The sequence below is a fragment of the Pogoniulus pusillus genome, chromosome 10 (genome assembly GCF_015220805.1).
Source record: "Pogoniulus pusillus isolate bPogPus1 chromosome 10, bPogPus1.pri, whole genome shotgun sequence".
In the NCBI taxonomy this organism is placed as follows: Eukaryota; Metazoa; Chordata; class Aves; order Piciformes; family Lybiidae; genus Pogoniulus; species Pogoniulus pusillus.
This window is the reverse complement of record NC_087273.1, coordinates 31,750,341-31,769,988: the sequence shown is the minus strand read 5'-3', so window position 1 is coordinate 31,769,988 and position 19,648 is coordinate 31,750,341. Positions and strand designations below refer to the sequence as shown.

The 19,648-nt window shown below is 43.7% G+C and overlaps 1 long non-coding RNA gene across 1 annotated transcript; it reads left to right on the top strand.

Annotated features, from left to right (window-relative positions):
- Positions 1-1,716: 1,716 nt before the first annotated feature.
- On the top strand, positions 1,717-17,720 carry LOC135179026 (uncharacterized). The gene is made up of 3 exons (XR_010303866.1): positions 1,717-1,818; positions 7,547-7,585; positions 17,329-17,720. It is a non-coding gene; the product is annotated as an uncharacterized LOC135179026 (long non-coding RNA).
- The last annotated feature ends 1,928 nt before the right edge of the window (positions 17,721-19,648 follow it).

The following is a 19,648-nucleotide window of genomic DNA, read 5'->3' as shown; positions in this document are numbered from 1 at the left end:
GCCAATCCCCAGCCCAGTTCCAGTGTGAGCATCTACACAGGGCACCTCTCCTGCTGGAAGAACTCTTTGCTCTCCCCCTCCCTTCATGCCTGCAGGGCAGGGGAACAGGTTTTTCACACCTTTCCTCTCCCATTCAAACCACGGAGGAAGAGGACTTTGGGGTATCCAGGACTCCAGGACAACATCACCGGGAAGATGACAGTCCCCAGCATGGGCCAGAGGCTCTGTGCTCACCTGCTTTTGCAGGGAAGAGGAAAAGCTCAGGGTTTTTTTTCTCCAGCAGAGTTGCTGCTAAGAGCGGCCTCTCCTCTGCTCTCTCTCCTCCTTGCCACTACCAGTCACTGGAAGTATGAAATAAAGCTCATTTTTTTCTGACATGGTACATTAAGATCTTGAAAGTTTATGCCACAGCAATGCAAAATGAACACCTCTTGCACAAGAGAGGTGAAGTACTGCCTGATGGTTAGCAGGGAGGGAAGTTCCTGTTCATATTATAGAATCATAGAACAATTTGAGTAGGAAGGGACCTCCAAAGGTCATCTAGTCCAACTCCCCTGCAGTCAGCAAGGACCTCCTGCACTAATTCAGTTTGCCCAGAGCCCTGATGAGCCTGACCTTGACTATCTCCAACGATGGGGCTTCAACTATCTTCTTGGGCAACCTGTTCCAGCACTCCACTACCTTCACAGTAAAGATCTTTCTCCTAACATCCAACCTGAATCTCTTCTCTAGTTTGAAACCACTGCCCTTCATCTTGCCACTTCAGACCTTTGTAAACAGTCCCTCTTCAGCCTTCTTGTTGGCCACGTTCAGGTACTGGAAGGTTATTATTAGGTCTCTGTGGAGTCTTCTCTTCTCCAAGCTGAAATCAGAGCATGTTTCTGGCCACCTGGTAGATGTCTCTGCATAATTTGCACAACTGTTGTTCATGATGAAATGTTACAAAATCTTACTGCTGACTTCTATTCAGTGATGATTTGTATATATCTTTGTTGCGTACTTCAACTTGATCTCCAAAAATACCAAGCAAAAAGTATTTCCCTTTATCCACTCTGATAAAAAAAATAAGCTGACAAATGTGAGAGAGGCAAAGAAATACAAGGAAAACAGGACTGCCCAGACTCACAGATTGCTGGCTGTGCAATTTAACAGCCAAGATGACTGCAAATAGACTATTCCATCTTCCTCTTCTCATCTCCATCCTTTTCCTCTCCATTTCCCTCCCTTCTCCACCATAACCACCTCTTTCTCTCCTGCACAATGCATTTCCCCCTTTTTTTTCCCCAAACTCATAACACCTGGGTTCTCTTGCAGTCTCCTCCCACCCCAGGTGTCACCACTTTGTCCTCCCTGCCCACTCCCCTTTCCAGTCTGGGTTCTGTTGCAGTCTCCTCCCACCCCAGGTGTCACCACTTAGTCTTCCCTACCCACTCCCCTTTTCAATCTGGATTCTATTGGAGTCTCCTCCCACCCCAGGTGTCACCACTTTGCCCTCCCTGCCCACTCCCCTTTATAAGTGGCCCCAGGAAAGGCAAGCCCCAAGCTTGCCCATTTGGGCAGAAGGGTCCTCCTCGGATCATCACTGGTGAGTGCTCTGTGGTGCGTCACTGGGTGGATGGTGGAGGGGATTCAAAGGCCGGGGGGCCTGGTGGGCCCCCCGGCTAGGTAGGGCTAGGCCTGACGATTGCTCTGATGTTGCTCTGACATTGCTCACAGGTGCTGGGTAGGTTTGCTCAGGCTGAGTTTCTCTGTGTGGAGTTGCTTCTTCCAGCTCCCTGAGGATGACCTGGAGTACTCGGCTGAACTGGAAGCTCAGGGGTAAGTGGTGGTGTGCTGTTGTAGAGGGCTTTTGCAAGTGAAACCATTCAGACATCATCAAGCCCAACCTGCAACCCAAGACCACTACTGTGGCCATTAAACCATGTCCTAAAGTAGCATGACCCCACATTGCTTGAACATCTCCAGGGAGGGTGACCCCACCTAAATGCTAAAACACTTGAGTTGTGCACTAGAATGAATACTGGTTAAACCTATATGTCTCTACCAAACCCAATCAGGCCTTTTATTCTTCACAATTTTTCTGACTATGTTCTGTCCTCACAGCAGAGCTGCTGCAGACCTCTGAGCATCCTCCTGGCCCTGCTCTGGACATACTCCAGCATCTCCACATCCCTCTTGTCCCAGAGGGATGTAGTACTCCAGGTGGGGTCTCAGCAGAGCAGAGGGGGAGAATCCCCTCCCTGGCCCTGCTGGCCACACTTCTGCTGCTGCAGCCCACGCTCATGCTGTGCAATGGCAACTGGCAGCTGCCTGCAACCCAGCCCTTGTCCTCCTCAATCCTCTTGCCAGCTCCCTCCTCTTGCCTCTGCAAGAGAGAAGGACCTGTGTTCAGAGGCAGATGTCATGGTTTGATATGATGCCTTAAACGACATCAGCAAACAAGGCTCAGGATTTAAAAGCTGGTGATTCTGTGGAGTTGCCTTACCCTCAGCAACCATCCTAGGACTGTCTCGGCAGTGCCACCACTCCAAATCCATTCAAAGCACAAGCTGCTCTCATAGGATCATAGGATGTCAGGGGTTGAAAGGGACTCAAAGAGACCATCCAGTCAAATCCCCCTGCTGGAGCAGGACAATACTATCTAACACAGATCCTGGCAAAAGTGGCCGTTGTGCTCCTTCAGTGAGGATGGGGGGGAGAAAAAAAGTACCCCCTGCTTGCTGTGCAAAGAAATTATCAGAAGCAAGAAGCTTAAAGTCCTGGGCTACTCAGGATGGGCTGGGAAAAGTCACCTTCCCTGATGGGAATTGCAGCTTTTAATCACCTAAGTGAGGTTAGATTGCTAAAGCTGGAGGCAGAGTCAAAAATGTAGCTTCTGGGAGTCAGAAACAACTGAAACGAAACCCTGGAAGAGTCAGAAGCTGGTCACTGGAAGAAAGCTCAGCCTTCATCCACATCAAATCATGTGCAGCCTCTTCTTTTTTGTGTACAAACACAGGCAGTGCTGGCTACCTGTGTGTCAGATGCGGGAGCAAGGGAGGTTATTTTCTTCTAGAAAAAAATCAGCTCCTACACTCTGGGGCAGGGTGAGCAATATCCCTTCACCAAGTGCCTGACCGACTGGGTCACTGCTGAGATGGATTAGCACTTAGAATCAACCAGATTGGAAGAGACCTCCAAATCATCCAGTCCAACCTAGCACCCAGCCCTAGCCAGTCAACTAGACCATGGCACTAAGTGCCTCACCCAGGCTTTTCTTGAACACCTCCAGGGATGGTGACTCCACCACCTCCCTGGGCAGCCCATTCCAATGGCAAATCACATGAAACACTATGAAGAGAAGAAAGATGGTACAAAGATACAACCAATGTTTCAAGCATTGTATAAACCTCTGCTGTGAACACTGGGGGAAAAAAAGCATCAATACGGGCAGAATGTCTTAAAAGAGAGAACTGCACAACCTATACACTTATGGACAAAAAAAAAAAAATCAAAGAAAAAATAAGCCAATACTGTTAATAAGTAATTGATATTATGCTATTGTTACCAGAAATGGAATAGTTCAGCTGCCACCACTATTGGAAGGAAAGAGAAATCCTAGGCAAGAGAAAGGAACTAGGATCTAGGAATTTGCTTTATTTCAGATGGATGGAGGCTTTGAACATCAGGTCTGCTTAGGTTTTTCCAAGGCTTCAACAGCTGTCCACATTGTTTGCTACTTCAAACATAGCAGTGTCCTAGAGCTTCCCAGGGCAGGAACTGCCACCATTTGCAATTCTAACCCAGAATTTACAGCAGACTCAGATCTTTTAAATATGTGGTACCCTGCCAGTCATGGGCAGTTATCTGCAAATATTAGGGAGAGGAGCAAAAATAACCCACAGCTTACTGTGGCTGAAGAACGATGTGCTTTGCTCCAGCCTGACACCACTGCTAGCTAATTTACAGTAAACAGAAATAAAAATGGTACAAAGTACATCAAAAGTATCCAGTTTCCAGTGATTTAACAAAATTGGCTCATCCTCAGATAAAACCAGAGCGACTCAGCGCACAGACAAACACTGAGGGAAACTAATTAAACATCCAAACAAAGGGATGAAACCAGTTCAACAGTAAAGAGTCAATTATAAAATAGATTATATTGTCCCAGTAGAATTGCAGGGCTTGTATCTATCTTTTTCCATTCACTTTGTATTGTTTTGGCTTGATTTTGGTGGTGTGCTGCTTGGTGTTCCCACTTCAACCTCTTCACTTGACAGAAAAGGCTGGAGGTGCTGTCACTCCCTTCTCTGCATCAGCTGGTACCACCTGCTTAGAAGCAAGCAGATCTTCGAGGAAAAGCAAATATCCCATGGGCAAACTGGTTTTGTTTGTTTATAACACTCTGCCAAGCACATCTTAAAAGGTAGGAGCTTTCTTTACAAAACAGATTTAGAGCCAAGATCTCCAAGATTTCTACAGGGTTTAGTCAAACCACACATGACTTCCATCCAGTGTTTGTGAATGCAGCTGCCTGCTCTGAAGATATTTGGGCTTTGGCGGTGCGCCTTGCGGACAGATGTTCAACCACCAAGGTATGCAAACAGAAAATGTGGGTTAGAAGCTTGGGGCAAGAGTGACCAAGTATGGCTGGAAGGCTAGGATTACCAGACAGGCCAATATATGATCTAGAGCTTTAACAGGATAAGCACAAGCAGACAAATGCAGGTTGTTGCTGCATCTTTCATCAGGCTAGACATCTCCATGGGGAAAAGGGAGAGGGCGACATGGTGGCATCCTGCGCATTTGGAGCACAGCTCTTAGGCTTCCATCCCACCAGACAGACCACTCCTGCATGGAAGGAAGGTGGTGAACACAGAGTTGGAAGTCAAGAGGGAGCCAGATGTTCTCCTGAGCCCTTACCAGTCAGTGTGGCAGCCTCTGTGTCTGCAAGCACAGGGGTATGTTACGTGGCTTGTGAGGGCAGGTCAGAGTTCTGCAGGGTGATGCAAGAGGGTGAAACAGTTCTCACTCCTCTTACCTAACACTGTTTCTATTACACATGGAAAACACACTTTGCTCTAAGCAGCTTCAGCTACTGGATGAGTTTTACCTTTGAGTAACAAGCACAGCACCTTTCATCCTTCTGCCCTTTCTTGGCATCTTCTCAGTGGCTGGCTTCAGTGCCCCAAAAGGCTGGTTTGGAAACGTTTTGGGGATGGGAAGCGCGACAAAAAGATTTTATATATGTCAGTATTCCTCTGAGAGGATTCAAATATATATCTTCTTTTAGACTTGATTTTTGTAACAAAGACTTCAGACCCTCTTTTGACTACACCAGCTGTTTTAACTGGGTTCTTGTCTTGCCCATCAGACGTGGCATGGCTGAGGACCTTCTGCACCACGCATGACGTATTCTGTTCATGAATCTGTATTGCATGGACTATGCTTACTCTAGAAACAGCTCTTTAAGTGATGACAGCAGGAGCCTTGCACACAAGCAGATGATGGCATTCACTGGCAATCCACAGAAGCACTTTATTTTTTTTTTCCAATTATTTTTATTAATGTGGTATGGAAAAATCTCTTCTTAGGAAAACAGATAATATCAGTGCCTGAGGCCTTTGCCCTAGGTGTCTCAAAGGGAAAGGCACTTAAAAAATGTGCAAAGCAGCAGCCCAAACCTCCCACAGTGCTGAAAGGAAGAGTAAATATTCTTAGAGAAATGTTGGGCTTATTCCAGTTTCTCTAGAATCATTTACCAAACCCACTTCCACATTTTCGGGCGCTGGTTCTGGGAACTCAGCGTTTAGGTACTTTGAATGGAAACAGCATGGTCAGCCGGACCACCTCATGTGAACATTAATTTCTATTCACTGGGCCTGAATCTATTTTCCCTGGGAAAAACCTGGAGTGGCTCCACAGGAGCCATTTGGAGTCACACAGTGCTGTAAAAGCCAGAGGAGACTCCAGCATAGGAGACGCACTTCACTTTGCAAAGCATGCACTATTAATTAACCAGGAGAAACAGCTGCTCATTTACTTCTCAGCTACACGAAGATTAAATGTTTCCTAAAAGGGCATCAGTCTCAGCTGTCCTTCTTCAAACTTGCTCCAGGAGGCTATACACTGAGGCCAGGGGAAACAGCAGATGAGCATAGGCAGCAGGGACCATTGAAGATGGCTGAGCCATGCTAAAGAGAGATAAAACCAGCCACGTGTCAAATGAGGAAAACCAATGATGAGTTCTGAGCAGGTCATCTTCAAAGAGAAGGATTCTTGAGAAGTGACATGGATTATTATTTACATAATCATAGAATCAACCAGGTTGGAAGAGACCTCCAAAATCATCCAGTCCAACCTAGCACCCAGACCTGTCCAGGCAACCAGACCATGGCACTAAGTGCCTCATTCAGGCTTTTCTTGAACATCTCGAGGGATGGTGACTCCACCACCTCCCTGGGCAGTCCATTCCAATGGCAAATCACTCTCTCTGCCAACAACTTCCTCCTAACATCCAGCCTTTATCTCCCTGCCACAACTTGAGACTGTGTCCCCTTGTTCTGTTGCTGGTTGTCTGGGAGAAGAGACCAACTTCAGGCAGTTGTGGACTGCAATGAGATCACTCCTGAGCCTCCTCTTCTCAAGGCTGCACTCCCTCAGCCTCTCCTCATAGGGTTGTGTTCCAGGCCCCTCACCAGCTTTGTTGCCCTTCTCTGGACATGTTCCAGCACCTCAACATCTCTCTTGAATTGAGGGGCCCAGAACTGGACACAGTACTCAAGGTGTGGCCTGACCAGTGCTGAATACAGAAGAAGAGTAACCTCAATCAGCAGCCTGCCAGAGGCATCAGTAGGTGAGCAGGATTTAGACACCTGCATACTGAAGGGATTCTGATTTCTCACTTTGCTGCTTATCCACCTTTCAGGTCAATGTGCCTTTCTGTCATGGCTTCTTATCTGCAGTGCTACATACATCTTTTCTGAAGCGCTGAGAATGATACTGGACCATCTTGGGAAGTGCAAGCAAATAGGAGACGTGACGTGCAGCAGCTTGTGAAAGCCTCATCTCCTGGATATTCTAAGAAAAAGAGGTTTGGGTTTGGGTTGGTTGGTTTTGGGGTTTGTTTGTTTTTTTGTTTTTTTATCTTTGTTTTTTTCCCCTTGGAACTACTCAAAGTAGAAAATTGATGCGAACACCACAGGCGAGGCATTATGTGGTTTGGAAGCCATGGAGACTCTCAACCACTAGAGTGGACCAATTCCTCATCTTCGTTGCTTTTGGTCTAGTAAAATGAAAGGCCACCACAGATGCTGGTAACACAAATATTCATGTTCTGCCCAGAAATGGAACCTTCTTTTATTGGACGATTTCTGCAAAGGAGCGTGGCTTTATACAATGATGAGGAGGGTACATCAAGCTTCTCTGGGGGGACATCAAGCTTCTCCAAAGAGTTATCAACTTTTCCAAAAGGGCCCCAGTGAAAATTTGCTGGTTTTCTATTAAAAATAACTCCTATTATTTAATTCCCTCTCTCTCTCTCTCTCTCTTTTTAAATGTATTTCAGGTTTTACTAAGCCTCTCTAGCAGTCTGATGCACCTTCAGGTAAGGCTATTTCCTGCTTTCTTAAACTTTCCTTACATGTTTGCTTTTGCTCTATGTTCTGTGTTATCCCAATGCTTCAGTGGGCCCTTGAGCTACTGCAGTCACCCTCCAATTGCCTAATAGGCAATATACCAAATTATCAGATGACCAAAGGCCACATTATCTCCTCAGATATTCTCACGCAGCTCTCCTCTTCAGTTCCTAAACTCAACTGTCTGTGGCAGAATTTGGCTTTAAATGTAGAAGAGCAGAGAACACACAGCTGTGAAGAAAGAGCCCCACAGGGACCAATGCAGTACCTCTGAGAAGCTTTAGAAAATATAATTATCTTGAATCTTAAGTAGAGTATCTTGCAAAGCAAGGAGCAAGGCTTTTCTTATGTGAGATCCCTCTGTTCTTTCAATCATCTTAATTTCTAAACTGCTTCTAGAAACTAAAGGTTGACTTAGGCTTCATATAGCACACAAGCAGCAACATACTTGTATGTTTTAGCAAGGACAGTGATGAGCAGTAACAACTTCCATAAACAGGACCTTCAACAGAAGCTTGGAGGTGCAGAGGCCATTAGATGAGACCCTAAAGTAACTTGCTTTAACAGTGCTTCATCTACAGGAAAATCTCTTATTTTATGTGTACTTGCTATATGTGGTGAAGTGTTTATGCCCATAGTTTGTCTCTCAGGAAATAAACTGGGGTGCTCAAAATCTCCTGGAATCAGGAGCTAGCAGCAATCAGATGGGAAATTCCCATGAAGTCCATAATCATGGACTGGAAGAAACCTCCACAGCCCTGCACAAAAATCCCCTGTTGGTTTAAGCACTTCTCCCAAAATTTGAGTGTTTTCAGTTGCCATTGTCTTTGGTGGGAAAGGAGGGTGTTAATTATCACCAATTGGCAGACTGGCTGAAAGCAAACAGAAGCTACTATGCAACTTGCAGCCTTTTTTGAAGACAAATAATCATCATGTGGAAAGGACATTGTCTAGCTCTGCAAATAGCTAGAGCTCCTGCAAGAAGCATGGCAAGAGAGCTGCTTGAAGGGTTAAGATGAGTTATCTATGTCAAGTCATTACATTTTTGGCCCTGCTTTTCAGCTTGGAATTTTTGAATGAATATGAAAACTCATCTTTGAGGGAAAAAAAATGCCTTAACACAAAATGAACAAAACCCTCAGAATAATTCTAATGCTTCTGTTTAATATGCGCACCAGAGGGTGCTGTGCTGTGGGCCTGAGCAGGACTATTAGCCACTCCAAACTACATTTAGATTGCCAATTAAAAAATACAAGGCAAAAATGCCTTAATGTAGATATCTGTCTCCCTTTAAAAGGAAAAAAAAAACCATCATAGTTCTGAACTGCAGCTGAGCAAAAGGGAGGGGGGGAAGAAGAAGTGAATTATGTGATGTGGTGTTTTTACCAACCGTCTAAATAAAGGTTTAGTGAGTCACTGTGGAAAACAGAAAATCTTTCTTTACTTTAAATGCTGCAGTTTAAAAGGTTTGTATGGAAAAGCTTCCCTTAGGTTTGTAACTTAAACACTGCCCATCTGCTCTTTCCTCCCTCATCTGCACTTACAGTAAATCTGAGATTTCCTTCCTAGAGAAAAAAAATGCGCTTAAAAAAATATACAGATTTGGCCAACAGTGTCCTTAGAAATATGGAGAAGTCCAATTGAAGGTATCAGTATCTAAAATGATGATTTTCCTCTGATGTACACTGAAGACAGGACAGATTTGGCCAACAGTGTCCTTAGAAATATGGAGAAGTCCAATTGAAGGTATCAGTATCTAAAATGATGATTTCCCTCTGATGTACACTGAAGACAGGACATTTTCAGCTCCAGGCTTGGTGTTGGCTTCAGGGTTCCTCACAGGAGTTTCCAGAAGAGAAAGTGGCATGAGAGCTTGAACCCTAGTTAGGCAGGGTACCTGCTTCCCAAATTTTACAGACAGAAAAGAAAGACAGGTCTCCCTGGGATCAGGCAGGTCTCCCTGGGATCAGAATCAGGATGGTCTCCCTGGGATCAGAATCAGGATCCACTGAAGCCAGTGGGATGACTTCTGATGCCTGCGCAGCCAACTGTATGGTGGAGCAGGAAGACCCTGTCCTCTGATTAGCTCATCTCCAAATCCAGAGACTTGCTTGCAGTTACCATGGCTGGAGAGCAATGCCAGTCCCCCAGAACACATGGTATCACAGTATCATCAGGGTTGGAAGAGACCTCACAGATCATCAAGTCCAACATACATAGCTCATGAGTTCATAAGTATAACAAGACCTTTTAATTTTAAATATAGAGTCATAGAATCATGGAATCAACCAGGTTGGAAGAGACCTCCAAGATCATCCAGTCCAACCTAGCACCCAGCCCTAGCCAGTCAACAAGACCATGGCACTAAGTGCCTCATCCAGTCTTTTCTTGAACACTTCCAGGGACAGTGGCTCCACCACCTCCCTGGGCAGCCCATTCCAATGGCAAATCACTTTCTCTGAAGAACTTTCTCCCGACAGCCACCCTATACTTCCCCCAGCACAACTTGAGTCTCGCTGTGCAGGCTTCAAGTCATGGGTCTGAATTAGATTCAGAGTAACTCCACTGAAGAGAGTTCATTTTTTAGTGGTGGAAAACCAGCTAAAAATGCTAACCAGGCCCTTCAGTTCTGTCCCTGAGAGGAAGAGTGGCTTACAAAACGTCACCTCTACGTGTGTTACTGAGGTCTAGGCATGCCTTGTTTGCTGCGTGGAGGCAGAAGCGGCTTACACTTTAAGGGTAACCTGTAAAGAAGGGATGCACTTCACCAACTCCCAACCTCTATTTCTGACTCCCATTATTAATGAACTCATTCACTTTCATAAAAACAACTACACAAGTGCTTCTAACCATATCTATAAAACTATTTAATGCTCTTTTCAAAACAAGGCATCTTACAGCCATAGTAATTGCAGTTTTACCAGACCTTTAAATGAGAAGCAGCTACTTATTAAGTTTTGATATGGGGAGCTGATTAGACAAGTTAAACAGAAAGGCACAATTTATGTGTACTGTATAACCACACGTGCAGGTAGCGCAGCTCTTACATTGGTGTTTGGCACTCACTGCAATAGGAAATCCTGCTACATGCACAATTTTATGCCACTTACAGGTTACAAGTAGTAAAGCGAAAAATGCTGGATTTTACAGGAAAATAATATTCATAAATCTCCAGCAGTGAATTACAGTATAACTCAGAGCTGTCTTTGTTTTGCTGCTGCTATGAATTCAATTCTGTTGCCAGTGCAGAAACAATAAACACAAAGACCAAAGTGGAAACCACTCCCCTTGCATTTGGCAAGTGCTTATAACCAATTTACAGCTGGACTCTGAAAACAGCTTCTGAAACAGTACTAATAACAAAGAAGTTCCCATAGATGCTAGTTTTTTTTCCTCTAAGTGAGCTGAATCAGTCCATTGTGTGCAAGTTAAAGATGTCTTCTAATGTCCTACCTGGTTTTCCCAGTTGATCACTCACTGCTCTGTACTTCTCTTCACATGAATCATATTTATTTGCCTTTTATCTTTGTAGGCAACTCATTCAGTGCATTGTGTATGAAAGAGCTCTTCCCTATAGTTCTTACAAAGGAGATGCTGTGCTGTCTAAACAGTCCTCTGAACTTAATTCTCCTGAACTGGTGTAACCTAGTGTTACTCTGTTTTTTTGTTTGATTTGGTTATTGTCATGTACCAGATTCAGGATCAGTGTTCTACTCATGCAGTAATGTTCTTACTTCAGGTGTGTAGGCTTTGACCAGCACTGACATTAGTGCAATGATCCCAGGGCACTCAAATTGATCAACTTGTTGAGATACATCACCCACATGTAAAATGGACAGTACCACCATATTTTGTTTGATCCTGGTTCATTACAAAAGAAGACAGGCAAGCACATTGCACCACATTTGCATGGTGGCATTGAGCTTTTGTATGCAGAATGCCTGCAAACACCTTTATACTCGGATTTAAAAGCAGCTCTAAAGCTGATTCACCAAAGACCTCACACGTGCATAACATTAGGAACCTGAGTAGCACCAGCATGGACTGCTCCTATGCTTAAGTACCTTGCTGATTCAGAGCCACAAGGAGTGGAAGAGTCAGGAAATATGTGTGGGAGAAGTATTTCTCAAAGCTTAATCATTTATTCTGCTTCTGGCATAAGAAGTTTACCACAAGAAACTGGAAGGAATTTGTCTCCCCCTGGAAAGTGTTGCACAAACAACTTTCTTCTAATGCCACATGCATTGGTTAGTATTAGGCACCAGATACAGTATGTGGCAAACTAATTGCCATATCTGGTATGATAAGCCTTACTTGTGATTTAAGAGTAGGCTGTGATGGTAATACTAAGCTGTTTTATCTCAGAGCAATAACAGCAACTGGCTTAAAGGGAGCTATTTTTATCTTACATTGATATGAGCAAGAAAAGAAGGAGGCCTTAATTATATTGAAACACCTGAACTAATTGTGGTTTTCAAGTTCTTTTGAGTGTTGCAGAAGAGAATTGGGACCTACACAGTGAATTTAAGTCTCCTGACAACTGGTTTTCTTTTCTCCCATACCTTTTAAAGACTCTTTGTAAATAGTTCCCAAACCCCAGATGTCCGTGGACTGGGGCTGAGAGATTTTTGCTTTTACGGGATCAGTAAGTCTCTAGAAAGAGCAAGTGAGCTGTCAAGAGCTCAGGTGGACAATAAAGACTTTGATTATCCTTATTATAAATACTTTGAATAATGTGCCAGCATAAGAAAATTCCTTTTGAACAGAAAACTGGAGCTGCTATCTTGAAATAATAAAAAGATTTTCACAAACTGTAAAATTCCAGTATGCACAGGAGAAATGGTTGTGTTTTCTTTAAATATGATATGCTGGGTGTTGCCTGGCATTTTGCTACTTACAGCCTTTCTCAAAAGAGCAGAATGTAATAGCAAAATGCACCAGAGTGATACTTTGAAGGTGAGCATATATATGTTCCTTTATTTCTTGGGTCTAACATGGTCACAATGTTATAGGGTTTTCCTTACTAGTTTGTATCTGATCACGGAAATGTATATAGAATCATAGAATCAACCAGGTTGGAAGAGACCTCCAAGATCATCCAGGCCAACCTAGCAACCAGCCCTGTCCAATCAACCAGACCATGGCACTAAGTGCCTCATCCAGTCTTTTCTTGAAGACCTCAAGGGACGGTGACTCCACCACCTCCCTGGGCAGCCCATTCCAATGCCAATCACTCTCTCTGTGAAGAACTTCCTCTTCTAACATCCAGCCTATACTTCCCCTGGCACAACTTGAGACTGTGTCCCCTTGTTCTCTTGCTGGTTGTTTGGCAGAAGAGACCAACCCCCACCTGGCTACAACCTCCCTTCAGGTAGTTGTAGACAGCAATGAGGTCCCCCCTGAGCCTCCTCTTCTCCAGGCTGCACAATCCCAGCTCCCTCAGCCTCTCCTCATAGGGTTTGTGTTCCAGGCCCCTCACCAGCTTTGTTGTTCTTCTCTGGACATGTTCCAGCACCTCAACATCTCTCTTGAATTGAGGAACCCAGAACTGGACACAGCACTCAAAGTGTATAGACTCCAAACACACTCGAGTGGAATATGAAATAAGTAAATAAGCTAACTGAGTATGAATATGATAAATGCATCTCTTTGAATCTTATAATCTCTTTGAATCATATAATTTACTCATGACTTTTTCTAGTTGGTTCAATAAGCACCCTAATTACTGCAAGCTGAAGCCCAGATGAAGTTCTTTGCAGTGAAGGTGGTGAGACACTGGCACAGGTTGCCCAGGGAGACTGTGGCTGCTCCCTCCCTAGTGGTGTTCAAGGCCAAGTTGGATGAGGCCTTGAGAGGCCTGTTCTAGTGGGAGGTGTCCTTGCCTATGGTGGGGGGTTAGAACTGGATGAGCTTTAAGGTTACTTCCAACCTTCCACTCTACGATTCTATGATCCTATGAATCAGAGGTTCTGATGGAAGGTCTCCTTCCATCTTCACTCAGCCCTGTGCTAGTCAGACACGTGGGACATTGCCGCTAAGAAGCAGCTCCACAAATGACCCAAAAAAAGTAAAGATGCTCATATGGGACTGACCTGCTGGGAACTCCAAGGCATTAAAATGTCCATTCCTTTTAATCTTGTCTATCTGAGTGTGGTTAGACAGCATGCCACTGCTAGGGGAACGAAGGCTGGAAATAACCCCTGCACCTGCAACTGCTGTGACCCATGCTGCCTGATCCTGCACCTCAGGTCTGTTTGAAATTAGAAGTCCTTTGAACTTGACTTCTGTCACACACAGAATCTAAGATTTTTGTCCTGCAAGGAACATCTTGCTTTCTGATTGATTTTTTAGGTTCACTTACAGTTGTCAGTACTGATCTGTAAATACCAGCATGATGTAGCATTTATCCACTTGGCAGTTCTCTCCTTCTGTTTTGCTCTTTCTTTTCTTTTCTTTTCTTTTCTTTTCTTTTCTTTTCTTTTCTTTTCTTTTCTTTTCTTTTCTTTTCTTTTCTTTTCTTTTCTTTTCTTTTCTTTTCTTTTCTTTTCTTTTCTTTTCTTTTCTTTTCTTTTCTTTTCTTTTCTTTTCTTTTCTTTTCTTCTCTTCTCTTCTCTTCTCTTCTCTTCTCTTCTCTTCTCTTCTCTTCTCTTCTCTTCTCTTCTCTTCTCTTTTCTTCTCTCTTCTCTTCTCTTCTCTTCTCTTCTCTTCTCTTCTCTTCTCTTCTCTTCTCTTCTCTTCTCTTCTCTTCTTTGTTTTCTTTCCTTCCTTCCTTCCTTCCTTCCTTCCTTCCTTCCTTCCTTCCTTCCTTCCTTCCTTCCTTCCTTCCTTCCTTCCTTCCTTCCTTCCTTCCTTCCTTCCTTCCTTCCTTCCTTCCATTTCTTTCCTTTCCTTTCTTTCTTTTCCTCATTTAGTATTGCTAGCACGGATTCACCAGCAATACCCAGAGCATTGCAAACCCAACTCTTCACCCAAATGTGTTTATTGGCTGATGAAGACTTAAATAAAGGAAATGTCCTGATAAGAGCTGCTGGGACTGATATCCACATGCAAATCATATCTATTGCATTTAAAACTAGTCCATGCAGTCGCAGGTCCCTCTCCTTGGGTCCCTTCCAACCCGCCATATCCTGTGGTCCTGTATTGTCACACAGTCTCATTTTGTGAAGAAGTATGTCTGCTGATACTCTGTGTAATACCTTTTTCTTTAATTTGAACTTCACTAGGTTTGTCCTCTGGATTTTCTGCACTCTGTGTGTAAGGACCGGTGTGATAGTCAGCATCATCGGACAACTGAATTATGCTGGCATTGCCTTCATCTTCAGTAAAAGCAGTAGATACAGTCCACAGTTCATAGAATCAAAGAATCATAGAATCAACCAGGCCAAGGGAGGTTATTCTGCCCCTGCACTCAACACTGGCCAGGCCACACCTTGAGTACTGTGTCCAGTTCTGGGCTCCTCAATGCAAGAGAGATGTTGAGGTGCTGGAACATGTCCAGAGAAGGGCGACAAAGCTGTTGAGGGGCCTGGAACACAAACTCTATGAGGAGAGGCTGAGGGAGCTGGGGGTGTGCAGCCTGGAGAAGAGGAGGCTCAGGGGTGACCTCATTGCTGTCCACAACTACCTGAAGGGAGGCTGTAGCCAGGTGGGGATTAGTCTCTTCTCCCAAGCAACCAGCAACAGAACAAGGGGACACAGTCTCAAGTTGTGCCAGGGGAGGTCTAGGCTGGATGTTAGGAGAAAGTTGTTGGCAGAGAGAGTGATTGGCATTGGAATGGGCTGCCCAGGGAGGTGGTGGAGTCGCCATCCCTGGAGGTGTTCAAGCAAAGCCTGGATGAGGCACTTAGTCCCATTATCTAGTTGATTGGACAGGGCTGGGTGCTAGGTTGGCCTGGATGATCTTGGAGGTCTCCTCCAACCTGGTCGATTCTTTGATTCTATGTGCACATACGCATAAAATTTGGATACAAAGCAAGTAACAAACTGTGGGTAGGGGGAAGATAACCTCTTTTATTTTTTTGGTGGAAGCCAAACTCGCTAAAAGGAGTGCACACTGCCGGGCCTGAAAGTATGGTATTAATAATTAAGCCATGCAATCATCACCTCAGGATATTATTTCTTAAATATCTCTTGCAAAGGCAATACGATTACATATGAATTATATCAATTTTCTAGCAACAAAAAAAAAAAAAAAAGGAAAGAACCCACCCCACAGAAATAGGAATTGAATTACACTGTCCAATTTGCTGTAAAGTTCACTGTACGTGAAGAAATTAATCAAAGCTACCACCACCCATTTTTATGGGGACATAAAATGATGTGAACTTCCATTTTTAATAAAGATGCATAGCTCTTTTATGAAGACTGACTAATAACACTGTAATGAACTGAAAAGCTACTGATACATTAAGAATGAAAATGTTGAGGGAGGTGTTTACTGAGTCTCCTGTTTCAAGCCAGGCAATACTTCCATTTGAATCTGTGCACAGATAAAGGAAAAATCCAAACAATAAAGCTGATGAGAACTCTCTGTAAATTTATCCCCCCACATGTGTAAGTGGCCAGCAACATTCTTTTCATCTAACTGCTTCCACCCAAATGATCCTCAGGCAGATGTGTTCTGCATTCTTCAGCAGCTTGAGATCCCGTGCAGATGTTTCTGCTGCCCACAGATGCCCACGAGTGGCTATTTCCAACCTAATGCTAAGGGCTACGAGACAATGAAGGAATTTTGGCCTCCAGATTCAGGAGGATTCTGAGCAGCATCACAGCTATGTGCAGGGTAAAGGCTTTTAATCAGAAAGGCTGTCCCTCTTGCTCCCCAGAGAATGCTAATCAATTAAAGTCATCAGATATTAATGTATTTGACTCTGTTCACACAGATTTTGATCTTGAATATTTGGGGTTTTTATACACATTCCTAGAAATGATGCAATTGTCTGGAATATCTACTTAAGCAGTGTTTAAGGATGTAGTGGAAAGCAATGTGGAAATACTTCAGTCACAACAGAGAGTTGTCAAGAGTGGTGTTTATCTGACCTGGAAGTAAGTGCTGCTTGCTTTCTTTGGGACAACTGAATTGAAACAGAGGCAAAATCTGAGGTCAGGCAAATTTCTGTTTCTTTTTCATTCCTCTGAACAGCCACTCAGCCAGCTAACTTTGTTCACCAGGTGTTTTCTCATTTCTCACAAATGACTCTGTCTAAATTGGAAGCCATCAGGAGTTTTCTGACATGCTAGAACTCATCTGGAGGAAATCTTCAAAGCCTTTTATCATGGGTGGTCCTTTCCTTTGGCTTTTCTTAACCCTCGTTCCAGTTAATGTTTAAAAAAACCCAACAAAACCAAAGCAAAAACTAAGGGTGGTGTTTTATAACTCGAAGAGGTAAAAGGGTAATGGATAACAGGAGTAATAGATAAAGGTGCATTTCTCAATTATATTTACTTAATTAACTTAATCATTAGCACCTGATGTGATGCACAGAGGCATCATAGCATGAGTCAGGGAGTTGACTTTTTTTGCTTGTGTTTCCCAGTTCTGCAAATCTAAACATCAATCAATTGCTAGGAAATTGTTTAGCTACCACAGTGATTATTCATTTTATGGACTGCTTCTGCAGAGGAAGAATGTTTGAAGAGTACCATCTTCTTTTTCCTCTTCCTCTATTTCCAGTGGCCTCATTCTAAAACCTTCACTTCTGTGTATCCTTAGAGAGACCACATGCCTCATCTTAAGACCACTAAACTACAGAGATGGCAACAAGAGAGAAATACTATATTCCAGCTGGATAATCACCAAGCAGTCTGATTCACTTACTCTAATGTTCCCAGTCAGATCCTGGCAGTGAAATAAGCATGTAGGAGGATGCAAACAGATTAGTTTTAATTAAAATAATAAAAAGTCTGAAGCCATGGACCTCAGATTTGAGCTCCTCTTATTTTTTTTTCATGAGGAAGAATATCTGATCAAATCTAACCCTGAGCCTATTCTTCAGGATTTTTTTGGTCTGATTTTAATTCAGACCTGCTTCCACAAATCTATGCTGCAAATGCTCACCACTTTGTTAATAAAGACCCACAGCTCATTTTTTAAACTCCTCAGCTCTGAGTTGGTTCTAGGGCTTACTAACATTGCTGTAGTATACTCTGGCAAAACATCTGCCTTGGTCTTCATTGCTACACTGCTCTCATTATTGCTTATGTAGATTTAAAGGTCTGGGCTTAGGTTACAGTTCCACCATGTGAGGACCTGGAGATTTTGGGATTTCTCAACTACAGAAAGTTCTTTTTTCCTGTAAGAGAGAATTATTATTGTTGTTGTTGTTGTTGTTATTTGGGGCACTCCTGTATCAGGATTAAAGCTCTGCAGGTGCTGAATAGCACTGCTGTACAGAACCTCGGTGGCAGCTGGCACCAGCTGGAATCCCATTTCCTGCTCACCAGAGCTTCAAAATATGTCATTACATGTAGAGAAAAGAGGGAGAAATGTTGTTTGTCTTTTAATTTCTCTTAAAATCTTCAGCATTTGTCTACAATGCACCATTGACAAAACTACTACTGATTTAAATAAAAAACAAGCAAACAAAATTAAACAGACTGAAATCATGCCTGCATGTGCATAGAAGCATTTATCAGACTGGCCCATATATTAAAAAGCCTTTTTTTTTTTTTTTTTCCTTTCTGCTGAGCTGGGAGTGAAATATTTTTAAAGGCTTGTGTTGTAAACAGAAAATCCATTATTTAAATTAATGATTTATTCCTTTAAAGCCAGTGTGGAATCTATCACTGGCATGATAAGATGCACATTGTCTTCTATCTGCATATAGCCATGTAACTGTGCAATATCTGGCACTGAATATGGAGGGGAAAAAATCAATTTTGCCTGGTTTCAAGCATATCTCCTGAGTCTGAGATATGTCTCACTTGTTTTTCAAATACTGCTACAAGTAATTTAAGCTCTGTGTTCAGAGAAAGAACTCGTCTCTGTGTGGGTGCACACATCTGTATTACCTGATTGGCATTAATTTTTACCTGTTTTAAACAGAAAGATTGCAGTTCTCCTCCAGCATTTTTTTTTTCTCCCAGAGGAAGTGATCATTAGCAGACTGCCTGATCCAAAGCCCAAGGAAATCATCATACAGTCTCATACTTTGGTGAGCTGTTGATCACACTCCAAGGCCCAGATCTTTGAAGGGATTTATGGTCCAGCTCCTCCTGAAGAACTGCAAAGACCTGAAGGTCTGGATATGAACACCAAAGCCCTCATTTCTGAATGCATGATGAATGTTCAGCTTTCAGAGAATCTGCCAAAGTCACCACCAGGTGTTGGCCCAGATCAATCATGTATCTGATCTCAATCTTTGTTTTCCATGCTCCTGAAATGGTGGAGTGATATGCAAGTTACAAGCACCTAGATCAGCTCAGGCTGGAAGGTGCTTCTGGAGATGATCTACTCCAACTCCCTGCTCAAGTAGGGTGAGCTACAGGAGGTTAGAGTGTACTGTGTCCAGTTCTGGGCTCCTCAATTCGAGAGAGATGTTGAGATACTGGAATGTGTCCAGAGAAGGGTGACAAAGCTGGTGAGGGGCCTGGAATACAAACCCTATGAGGAGAGACTGAGGAAGCTGGGGGTGTGCAGCCTGCAGAAGAGGAGGCTCAGGGGTGATCTTATTACTGTCTACAACTACCTGAAAGGAGGTCGTAGCCAGGTGGGAGTTGGTCTCTTCTGCCAGGCAACCAGCAAGAGAACAAGGGGACACAGTCTCAAGTTGTGCTGGGGGGGGTATAGGCTGGATGTTAGGAGGAAGTTGTTGGCAGAGAGAGTGATTGGCATTGGAATGGGCTGCCCAGGGAGGTGGTGGAGTCGCCATCCCTGGAGGTGTTGAAGGAAAGCCTGGATGAGGCACTTAGTGCCATGGTCTAGTTGATTGGACAGGGCTGGGTGCTAGGTTGGACTGGATGATCTTGGAGGTCTCTTCCAACCTGATTGATTCTATGACTCTATGTCCAGTTGGGATTTGAATATCTCTAAG